The sequence below is a fragment of the Schistocerca piceifrons genome, chromosome 4 (genome assembly GCF_021461385.2).
Source record: "Schistocerca piceifrons isolate TAMUIC-IGC-003096 chromosome 4, iqSchPice1.1, whole genome shotgun sequence".
Taxonomy (NCBI): Eukaryota; Metazoa; Arthropoda; class Insecta; order Orthoptera; family Acrididae; genus Schistocerca; species Schistocerca piceifrons.
Genome location: NC_060141.1, coordinates 349,879,729 through 349,891,967, shown reverse-complemented (window position 1 = coordinate 349,891,967; position 12,239 = coordinate 349,879,729). Strand labels below are relative to the sequence as shown.

Genomic DNA, 12,239 nt, shown 5'->3' with positions numbered 1-12,239 from the left:
AACCTGGATTAATCCGAAAAAATGACGTTTTGTCATTCGTGCACCTAGGTTCGTCGTTGAGTACACCATCGCAGGCACTCCTGTCTGCGATGCAGCGTCAAGGGTAACCGCAGCCATGGTCTCCGAGCTGATAGTCCATGCTACTGCAAACGTCGTCGAGCGGTTCGTGCAGATGGTTTTGTCTTGCAAACGTCCCCATCTGTTGACACAGGGATAGAGACGTGGCTGCACGATCCGTTACAGCCATGCGAATAAGATGCTTGTCATCTCAACTGCTAGTGATACGAGGCCGTTGGGATCCAGCATGGCGTTCAGTATTACCCATCTGAACCCATCGATTCCATATTCTGCTAACAGTCATTGGATCTCGACCAACGCGAGCAGCAATGTCGCGATATAATAAACCACAATCGCGATAGGCTACAATTCGACCTTTATCAAACTTGGAAACGTGATGGTACGCATTTCTCCTCCTTACACGAGGCATCACAACAACGTTTCACCAGGCAACGCCAGTCAACTGCTGTTTGTGTATGAGAAATCGATTGGAAACTTTCGTCATGTCAGCACGTTGTAGGTGTCACCACCGGCGCCAATCTTGTGTGAATGCTCTGACAAGCTAATCATTTTCTTCCTGTCGGTCAAATTTCGCGACTGTAGCACGTCATCTTCGTGGTGTAGCAATATTAATGGCCAGTAGTGTACATAAATGTGATTTGAGCGTACAATAATAACTTTAACAATAAGAGCTCTACTGCTAATGTAGTACACAGCCTATAATTACTTTATTTAAAAATTAGTGTTATGTAGGAAATTGAAGAAATTAACTGAAATATAGTACTTGTAAGAGAGAATAAATAATGTAAAATAAGAAGGGACGCAATTCAAAACGCTCTAGATTAAGAATGATTAAGGCTGAGGAGCGATGCCTAATAACCACCAACTTTAAAGCACTTCCTAACTGCAGCTGCCGAGAGCCATAAACTTTGCCTAAAAAAGCAGACGTCAGCCTCTCTTGGAATTTATCTTGTCTCCAGTTACGAGCAGTGGACTAGATGCAGGCGTAAAAAAAATTCTCCAACGGAGTTGGCGCTGGATGGGGAAACGTACAAAACCTGAAATTAGATGCTCGAGCTTCTGTAACATAACTTCACTGGTAAAACTTTTTGTGATGAGAACATCTGTGAGATGAAAACTTTGTTACAGTGTGAAAATTGTAATGCCTGCTGGCTGTGAAATGAGGTGTATATGTTAACAGGGATAAACGGAGAAACGCAAGTGAAACAAAAGTAGATCGGAAGTAAATAAATTGTGAAAGAGTTCTCCGACAATAGTCTACAACATTCAGATATGATGATTCTCAGCCTGGTGAGCGAAACGTTGTATTTGTCAAAGGTTCTGTAGCTTAGTGTGCATTGAGAGCACAAGTATCATCTAACCCAATGAGAGAGTAAGGAAAATTTGGCTCCAAATGAAAGACACTATAACACGTATAAATTGTATATCTTCAACCAATATCCTCTATCAGTTCTTTCAATTTTCTCTGTTCGCTCTTCGATTGCTTTTCCTGTACAAGACACAATCATAAAGTTTTAATTATCAAATGGCTCTGATCACTATGGGACTTAACTTCTGAGGTCATCAGTCCCCTAGAACTTAGAACTACTTAAACCTAACTAACCTAAGGACATCACACACATCCATGCCCGAGGCAGGATTCGATCCTGCGACCGTAGCGGCCGCGCGGTTCCAGACTGTAGTGTCTAGAACCGCTCGGCCGCTCCGGCCGGCTTTTTAATTATCAACTGGTAAAAAGGAATTATGTAAGAACAAAAATTTTGTTGATCTCATGGGATTACTTTTTCCTGGAGACTTATGAGTCTGAACTTTAATTTCAATAACGATAGATTTCCCCATTACGTGAAAAGTTGGAGTGCTATTCCAGTGTCGGAGAACATCGGCAATTTGAACTATTTAAGAAGGGGAAAATGGACTGAAGGTGTGGAGTGAAGTTTGTGTTAGTTAGGGCACTAGACTAGTGTACTCTGTGCAGATGTCGTAGTCACAATACTACGGTAGTGTAGTAGTTAGCACATCCACCTAGTAAGCAGCAGACCTGGTTCAATTTCTGGCTGTGGCATAAATTTTAATTTCTTCCTTCAGCTTCTATCCTTATCGAAAATGATACTTCCTTTCAGAACGAGATTTTCACTCTGCAGCGGAGTGTGCGCTGATATGAAACTTCCTGGCAGATTAAAACTGTGCGCCCGACCGAGACTCGAACTCGGGACCTTTGCCTTTCGCGGGCAAGTGCTCTACCAACTGAGCTACCGAAGCACGACTCACGCCCGGTACTCACAGCTTTACTTCTGCCAGTACCTCGTCTCCTACCTTCCAAACTTTACAGAAGCTCTCCTGCGGAGGTTAGGAGACGAGGTACTGGCAGAAGTAAAGCTGTGAGTACCGGGCGTGACTCGTGCTTCGGTAGCTCAGTTGGTAGAGCACTTGCCCGCGAAAGGCAAAGGTCCCGAGTTCGAGTCTCGGTCGGGCACACAGTTTTAATCTGCCAGGAAGTTTCATACTTCCTTTGTTTGCAGGTACATGTCTGCTGTCCTGGTATACAGTGAAATACTAGAGCCGCAGTACAGTAGCACAGCATTAGAACAATCAAGACAAAATGATGTAGCTCACTGGATACTATGTGGTAGTTGTATCTGCATTTCAGGAGGACAACGCAGCAACAATCAATTCTGACTTGAACTTGCCGCCGCCTGGAATTTGGGGTATAGACATTTTATTCATTATAGAATACTCATACATTTACGAAAATTATTGTATGTGATCGTATTAAAAAGGAAAAAAATTCCTAATATTCTGTAGAATTATATTTATTTGGTCACCAACCGGCTTTCAGCTTCTCATGCCTTCTTCAGGTGACAAATGAATGTTGGAAACACAGATAAACATTGTATGCGACTTACACAGATATTATTTCTACAGATTATACAAAAATGACATGGTGTTTACACGGGAAAAGATTACAGCAATTACATTAATTTAAAAGGTATAAGTAAAGTTTTAATTGAACAATGGAAAATCCAACATGGAATATAACAATATTATGAGAAGGAAAGTTGCTACTCACCATATAGTTGAGATGCTGAGTCGCAGATAGGCACAACAAAAAGACTTTCACAATTAAAGCTTTCGGCCGTTGACCTTCGTCAACAATAGACACTGTTGTGTCTATCAGTGAATCAGTGTCTCCGCTGTACGGTGAGCAGCAACTTTCCTTCTCATAATATTGTTAAATAAAGTTTTATATGGAGATACACTTAACAAATGATGAGATACAGGATGACTTTATAATTTGAATCTAGTATTTGTAATGAAAACTTAATTTAACAAAGGAGAAAATGGAAACTTAGTCTGATCATTTAATGCTAGTCTGTCAAGCTGTGTCATGTGCATATTGATTAACAGTATTTCCAGTAGGGTTACATTTCTGCATTTCTTGACAGAATGCTTTCAGACAGAGCTACTAACCATCAAACATATCGCTCCCATCAATCGCGACAGCTCTTTCCTGATTGGTAATATTCTACAAAAAAAGGAAACGAGTAAAATTATGCCACTCCTGTACACTGGCCAACACCAGTCACTCAATAGTTACAAGGCTGGATGCAAAATTCCATATATTGGCAACATTTCAGACAATCTTGCAAAACTACAGACCTATATTTTACAATACCAATAACATATCAATGTTTTTATTCACAACTAGAGATAAATTGCAACCCTTTGCAAAAATGGTGTATACGAAATCACCGGAAAGCAGTGTGAAAAAGTTTATATTGGTGACTTAAAAAGAGATGTGGCATTTAGGCTACGTCAAAATGAGAGAAGCTGCCGATTAAGGAAGAAAGATTCGTCTTTTGCTCACCATCTCTTAGCAGAAAACCATTCATCTAACGTAAACAATGACGTTTCATGTTTTATCAATAAAAGCAGAAAGATGACCCTACTGGAAATACCGGAAATCAACAAACACGTGACACAGAATGCCAAGCAGGTATTAAATGATCAGACTCCTTTTCTATTTTCCCCTTTGTTAAATCAAGTTTCCTTTACAAATAATAGATTCAGACTGTAAATTCATCCTATTTCTCATCATTTGTTGAATACATCTCCACAGAAAAATTAGTTTATGTCTTATTTAGTTAGTGTAATTATTTTAATGTTTTCCTGTGTAAAGATTTTGTCATTTTTGTATCTTCTGTGCAAATAATATCTGTATAAGTCGCACATCACGTTTATCTGCTACTGCGACATTCAGTTGTAACCTGAAGATGGCCTGAGGAGGAGAAAGCCGGCTCATGACCAACTACATATAATTCCGCAGAACATTAGTAAGTATTTTAATCTTTGATAGTATTATCATTTTCTTCCAAGCACCGACGGAAAATTGAGATAGGCTAATATATGTGTTAATACTAAATCGAACCTAATGAGAAATACTGTGGCTCAAATGGCTCTGAGCACTATGCGACTTAACTTCTGAGGTCATCAGTCGCCTAGAACTTAGAACAAATTAAGCCTAACTAACCTAAGGACATCACACACATCCATGCCCGAGGCAGGATTCGAACCTGCGACCGCAGCGGTCGATCGGTTCCAGACTGTAGCGCCTAGAACCGCACGGCCACTCCGGCTAGAAATACTGTGGCTTTAGCAATTTATACATAAAAGTTACGTAAGTACAACACGATTATGTACCTCGGAACAAGTACTCTAGTGACAATTAAATATATTTCAACCGAGAAAATGTTTAATAGCTTATCTGTTATGTTATTACTGTTCTGCACGCCAATAATCAATAAAGGAAATAAAATTAAGTAGAGGCACTGTATTAGGGAAAAGCAGTTACAAGTAAACTACATTTTTAAAATAGAAGCTATTGAAAACTCAACAAAACTTTTAATTTTTAAGTCAAGTAAAATTGTTAAGACACTAAGCAAAGTCATTTTATGTACAAATGTCACATGTTCCATGCTAGAGAACTTGTTTCAAGAGACAAGAGACAAGATGGTGCACGACGGGCCAAATATGGCTTAACAGACCACAGGATATACATGGTACTCTAGAAACATTGCGGTAAACTTCTAGGGGTTGTAGAGAGTGTCTCGAGGAACAAATCGAGGATTGGAACTCGTGTCTGGAAACTTGATCCAACGACGCTACAGAACGCAGAAGTTATAGGCACCTGCAACTAGGCCATACTTTCAGCAGCAAAGCTGACTTCGTACGTCGACGGACTGTATGCGGAACGTCTCGCAATGTTGCTTGTTATTCAGTGATCGTGACTGATGGCCACGATTGACAGTGAAGAAGACAGAGCTAGCTACTTCGTAGGAAGGCCTTGTCTCTTATGAATGCAATGCTCTGTTGCCATGCTGGATGAAGGTTTCCGACACGGATGCACCTGAAGTTTATTTTTCTCCTTTACATCGAAAAATATTGAAGATTGTAGAGAGTTTATATATTAGCAGTTGGTGCCAAAAAGCAAGAATAATAGTTTACTACTTAACTACTCCGTTCAAGTATAGAAGAGGATCACAACACACTTTTAACGTACGTTTTGCGGAAGTCATTGCTGAAGTATACATATTACATGTCACAGACTCCTTCAGTACCACTTCCTTTTGCTGTCAAATTAGGTCACGCACAAATTAAAATCGTTGCATAATTAAAAGGACAAATTGGTGTTTACCAATTCATAAACCTTAACATACCTTATACAATAAAATACATATTCAGTAAGGGGTGTAGTTAATTAGCTATACTATAACTGTCAACTAACTATGTACAAGATTCACCAGTAGTAATATACACATCTCACAGTACGAACTAATAATACAGCAATTCGATTACATCTTTATATTTTACCTTCTTTTTATTTTCTAGGTGCTTATAGTAGTTACAATTGATGAATAACTTTCGGTTAATCGTGCCTCAGTAGCACGTGCTTACCTACTTGTGAAACTTCAGCTTTTGACCAAGCGTTTTAAGAACTTAAGTATGTGTTCGACCCCAATTTTGCTTGCTGCAAGAATCAATGTGAACGCTTTTTCTTCCAGCTTAAGAGATAAGTTCGCTGCAGAATGAGACGTCTAGTTCCATAGCAGATTACTCAGAGATTCCCTTGCCCGGAACACTGATTAGGGCTACCGAACATGGTTCAGTTTCTAGCAAGGAAAGTTTGAGGGTGTAGCTTACAGTAATTAAACGTACTATACAATTCAGGACGTGTAATTTCATAATTTGGTTTCGTATTATAGTTCATAATTCAAAATTTCGTTACACTACATTGCAGAAAAGTTATCTAAAATAACTTTTAGACGTTATAGGAAGCTGGCAAAAAGAAGCGTCGGGGAGGCTGTCTGTGATGCATAACAGAATTTCAGCTCATTTTGCTTAGAACACAGTCAAAAATCCTGTTTCTGTGGGCTACCAAATTTTGCGTCTCTTCCTTATTCTTCTGACATCTCAACCAAAGGTTTCTTCATGCTTCCTCAGATGAAGAAGCCATTGCAAGGAAGTCATTTCCGGAATGACAACGAGCTGATTTTTGAGGTAGAAGGTTTCCTGAACAGCCAAAATGCTGACTTCTACAACCAAGATCTCCAACTTATCCAACGTTGGGAAAAATATGTAGAGGCGGACTACCAGCGTCACCAAGTACCATAGTTCCAGTTTAATTATTTTCCAGGTGTTAGTTACTAATGTTTGATTACATTCTCTACTTTGCTTTTCTGCATGCTCATTGTACAAGTAGCTCTGCAGTAATTGCTTTGGTGACATAGCTCATGCATGCAAGTGAGTCGTTCAGTGCTAGAAGGCAGCTTAGAGATACGTTTGGTTTTCTCTTTCTTTTTAATAAAACTGAAGGAAACATATACACATTTCATCCCTAGATTTAGATACAAATTAAACTATCTTCACAAATATTTTCAGTTTTTATCGCTTGATGGGTTGAGGACAGTGAAAACATAATGACTCATTTCTTGTTTAGGTACATTAATGAAAGAAATTGTGTCCTCCAGCATTACACAACTAGTGCAAATTACAAAACATCAACGATAGTTGAAGTATATTTCCTTTAAATTTAATTTTTGGACATACTTTCTATATTCGTTTCAAGCTGTAAATTACCAGTAATACAAAAATATATCAGTAAAATAATATTTAGAGCTGTTTTATTGGAAAATGACACTCTGCTCTTCCCACATAGTGCCCGTTCTACAATAAGTGTGTCTCTTTGGACTTGTGTTTGTCAACAGGTTAGCGAATTGCACAGAGCCCTTTGATGGCAATGACAGATTGTCGACAGATTGTAAAGATATTCTCGTTTTGAATTGGCGCTCTCAAACGGAAATTACAGAAAGTAAGAGAAGTGGCAGTTACTCAGTATTCTAACCATTAACCGCCACTCCTTCAAAATTGGTTTCTGGTCCGAGAAGAATTATATTAAAGGGATTGTGTGGCAAGAAAATACTGAATTTTTGTAAAAAAGATTTTTCGTATATGCACTGTTATAATACGAAAGAATTTTGTAAAAATCGAAAGACAAATGCAGAAAAAAAATCAACTGACTGTCTGTGGGAGCCCAGAAACTGTGAAGGAAGAGTGTATGAATCAAATTGCGAAACAACTTGGGACAGGATTGAGAAATGTGGTGAAGGAAAGTTGTGGCGAAACTTGCCTCTCGGTGGGAAAGCAAATGGAAGTTTGAAAGTAGAAGAAACCGTGTAACTGTCTCATTATAATAGAAGAGCCATTGTTGACAATGCTCCAGATATTACGGCTATGAAGAGTGCAATATATGGAACACCTTACCGCTACATGAGTACTGATGAGAAACTGCAATACAAGAAGTGTGTAAAAGGTGAGAATCACGTAAGACTATCTGTATTGCTCTGAGACCATCTGTTGTTATTAGAATTACGTTTTTTTTATCAGCGGCATCTGATACAATTCTCTCCATATGCACTGTTAGAGAGACTCAAAATGCAAATGAATGTCTACATAGTATAATCTGATCAAAGTGCCCAAAGGATGTATTTGTATCCAAAAGGAAAGTAGAAGTTGCTGTGGGAAAAGATGTTTCACAGCTCGATCAAGGGTGCTATCTGACAGAAGCAACAAGAACAACAAAGACGTGAAGAAGCAAAGTTAGAGACGAGCGAAGAAGAAAGCAAAAGGCCAAACGGTGCCTAGAATTTGAAAAAAAGAAGACGACATGCTTGCATATTGACCGCCATACAAGCTGAGAAAGCTCAGAAGAGAGTAGAAAGAACAAGTTAAGGTGCAGGTGAATTTTAGAGCAAGGACCAGGGAGTGATTCTATTGTGTGACTTTGATTGCTTTTATATCTAACCTGTGTAACTGAACATTCAAGTACGACTTTTTCATGGTAAAGATTCCCTAAATTGGATGAAATTTTTAGAAGAAAATCTTACTGTCAGTGCTGAGTTTTTTGAAAAAAAAAATTAGAAAAGGAAATACTGATTTGTGAAGGTGCTGATTATTTTTAAAAAAGAATCGTAACTTCGAAAATTAATTTAAAGTCACCATAAGAGATATCCAAAAGACCTTTCCCAAAACTGTCTATATTATCAAATACATTCTTCAGTTTTTCAATCACATTAAAGGAATTTTACCACATAAAATAAGATTTTCGAAAAACCTTTGAAAATAAAATATAATAATTTCTCAAGAACTGTTGGAGAGATCGAGTTGTAACTCTGTAGTTACGTTTAGTAATATGCAGAAACTGTATGTTTAAAGTTTGAGACCAGCTGATTAGTTACAGAAAAAGTTTCATTTTTTGCCATACTATTCCCTTAAGAGGTCATTCTACATAGGAGACTCGAGTGTTATTTGTCTTTAGACCTTTGAGCAAATACAGAAATTTTATATGAACACAAATTGTCTTAGTAGTGCAAGGTATGAGAGAATACTGAATGAACTGGTTCACTTCTTACTGGAAAAATCGTCATTCAAAGCCAAGAATGAATGCATAAAAATTACCTATTTTTTAAACTTGTTGAAACTGCTTGTAGTGATATAATTGAGTACCTGATTTGTCAGTAAAATTTCAAAGGACAATTCTGTTGTAATAATCAAAGGTGATGTATGGATTCACATACATCGTCATTAATATTTATTAGTGCGAAACACACAAGACTCGAAGTTAAAGCAGCTGAAAATAGTACCGCATCTCACACAGAGATGGTTGGCGCTGTTAATTCCTTGGTATAAGTATAATTATGCACTGATTAAGACAACCAAAGTGAAAATTTTAGACTTTTCTCTAAATTATTAACTCACATCACAAATGTAATTAAAAGAAACACTGATTCCATTGTAGCACAGTAGGTGCAGATACGTACATTGACGCAGAAATAAAATGGAGAGTTCATATCGGCATGGAATAATCTTACCCCTTATGAAGCTGACCGTGGAAAGGCTAATTGTAATATTGCAGGATAATAGTAGCTAGAGCGTAGTTTACTATCGAAAGCACAAATGAGCATCGCATTAAGTGAGTAAACGAACGGCCTTTTATCATCGTTGCAGAACTGTTGATGGAGGCCTTGTTACAGAACTGTTGATAAAGGTATGTTATGTAAATACGATTAAGTAATGGTATTTAGGAAAAGGCAATTCGCTGTGCAGCGTGTCCAAACGTTGTGAGTGAAGCCGACGCGATGCCGAACGGGGCCAGTGGAGTTTAGGGGGGCCAGTGACGAACAAATGGCTATCGGCTCGTGGTCGAGTGAAAGCGGATTACAATCGATGTCCAGGCGGCCAATCGGAGCGCCGTGTTTAACCCGGAGGGCTGTGGCGGACAGCCCAAGTCAGAATCCCTCGTAAACGGGGCAGCTGATGTACCGCGATGCCGGAAAAAAACTGCTCCGCCGGTAATTGGACGGCAGCAGTCGTCAGGGACACGCATCTGATCCGGAAAGCTGTAATGCCTTACCAGCAGCTGAGGGACGAGGCCTGCAGCTGAGGCGGAAACACAAAGGGTTCGATTAGCACGGGCAAGAGGAAATACTTTACACGGGAAAGCAAGCAGTTGCTAAAAAGGGGGATAAAATCAGTCCTGCCTACTCTTGTTCACAAGGCAGATTGAGATCAATACATTTGAGATGCTAACAGGTAAATTTGTTATTTATATGATCGATCCTGTTTGTTCGCCACAACTTAGATGAATATCATAGACTTCAAATTAATTTATGTTCTTTGTCGTGAACTGAGGAGACTGAATTCTGGTTATTGATGAAGCGCTACGTATACTGCGAAAAATCTTCAAGAGAACTGAATAAAAATTGTAAAATAATTATGGATGCTCTACAACGTTGCATAATATGCTCAGATATACTCTGCCTGACAAAAAATGTGAACCACCCAAAAGACATGGTCGGATGTGAATGTAGAATCGTACACATAAACACCATCAGCTGGTATATAAATGGATAAAGTTGCAATTTTCTGTGACAGAATGGTTACCAGAGAGCATTAGTATTGTCCTTGTTTAAGGGGGGACGTATGAGAGATTGCAGTACTTTGAAAAAAAACCTTAAAAAGTCAAAAATTCGCAAGAAAACTGAATTTGACAAAGTTGTTAAGGAGTGTTAAATGCATACACACATAAGTTTTGATGTTTACTGACGTTATACAATTGAATTTTTTTACGAAGTAAGTGGAAATATTCCTTTTACGAAAAATCTATCAGAACGAAATTAATGCAGCTTTGTAGAATGTTTAATATACCATAATTACAAATATCTGTGGAACAGAATTTTGATAGCCTCTTGTCCTGAGCTTTTACACCTCTCCAAATATCTGTGAAAAAAAAAATACACCAAATTATAGAGATTTTCTCGTACATAAATGCGTTACTATTGTATTAAATGAAAATCGTTTCCACAGAATGCTCCACTACAGTATTTACTGGTTGCTAGCCAAATTTAGGTACTCTAACGTAGTGGCTTGCGAGGAAAAGGTACATCATGTTTCTAAAATATAAGTTATGGGAAACCTGAATCAAAGTGTTCAACATGCTCGTATTAGGCCTTAACTTATCTGTGTGAACTAGTGTCCAGTGCATTACCTGCTTCTGCATTCATATCACTTTCTTATCTACACTGCTTGCTGTGCACAGAATTTTTAGTTTCCTTCCACTTCCTTCTGGAGAGCATTTAGAAGTTCTTGATTTCTATTAGTGAACATAGCGTTAGTTGTGACATGTGCATTTTCTGCCTATGTCTTAACATCTTATACCATATTATAGCCGCAAATTTCCTTCATGCCTCCAGTTACTAGAGGCTGAAGTTCTAAGAGCCATGTCTGAATGACAATTGTCGCAAATGGGGTGTGTTCTTTGTCATATAACTTCAGAGTTATTGCACCACAGTGAACACACACATATTGGATTTTCTCTTCAAATTAATAAACCTAAGATCACTAGTAGCTTGAGCGTCTGAGCCACACTCATCAAGTGATATACCACGATCAAATTTCTTCTTCGAAGTATTGAAGAGATGTATTTAGTCATTCCCTCCGTTGTGATTGCATAAAACTGGAAGGAAACGCAGCAGAAGTAAATAGTATGAGGCAATACTGAACAAGAAAGGATTTTGAGTATTGGGGCAAGGGGGTTTCTGAGCCACTCTGCATTGTTGCTAAGTCTACACGCCACCATCGTGGATGACGTCATCGCCGCCATCTGGGATACATCTGGCAACAATGCAGTGTTGCTCAGAACCCCCTTTGCGGCAATACTGTTGTAGCCCTGTGGAAGATTTTGCTAGTTATTGTTTTTATCACACGTAGGAGTGGAACTAGAATATAAAATTCAGGAACTGAAATTTCAATACCACATAGTAAATAAGAAGCCAATAAAAAATTTTTACAGGCTTGGAGACTTTTGCATACATCCGCCTGATTGTTGTTACCAGGCATGGTAGGGTGTATAAGTGGCATGAACAGCATCAGATGCTGAGTGATTACTGCTAAAGACACAGAGATGTGAGAGAGTGTTATCAGTTCCCAAAGAGTGTGAAAAGGGTCTCATTGTGAGTCTCTATTTGGCCAGATTGTCATATCGTGCAATATCCTGACCTGAGGGACATTCGAATCTGACAGTGGCCCAATGCTGGACTGTGTAGGAA

At 38.6% G+C, this 12,239-nt stretch overlaps 1 protein-coding gene and 1 non-coding gene across 2 annotated transcripts in view; both read right to left on the bottom strand.

Moving 5' to 3' along the window:
- The window catches only part of LOC124795828 (G-protein coupled receptor 52-like), a 357,443-nt gene that overhangs the window by 328,577 nt on the left and 16,627 nt on the right, over positions 1 to 12,239 (bottom strand). The window lies entirely within an intron of this gene.
- Trnas-cga lies at positions 2,263 to 2,337 on the bottom strand. The gene has a single exon. It is a non-coding gene; the product is annotated as a tRNA-Ser (tRNA).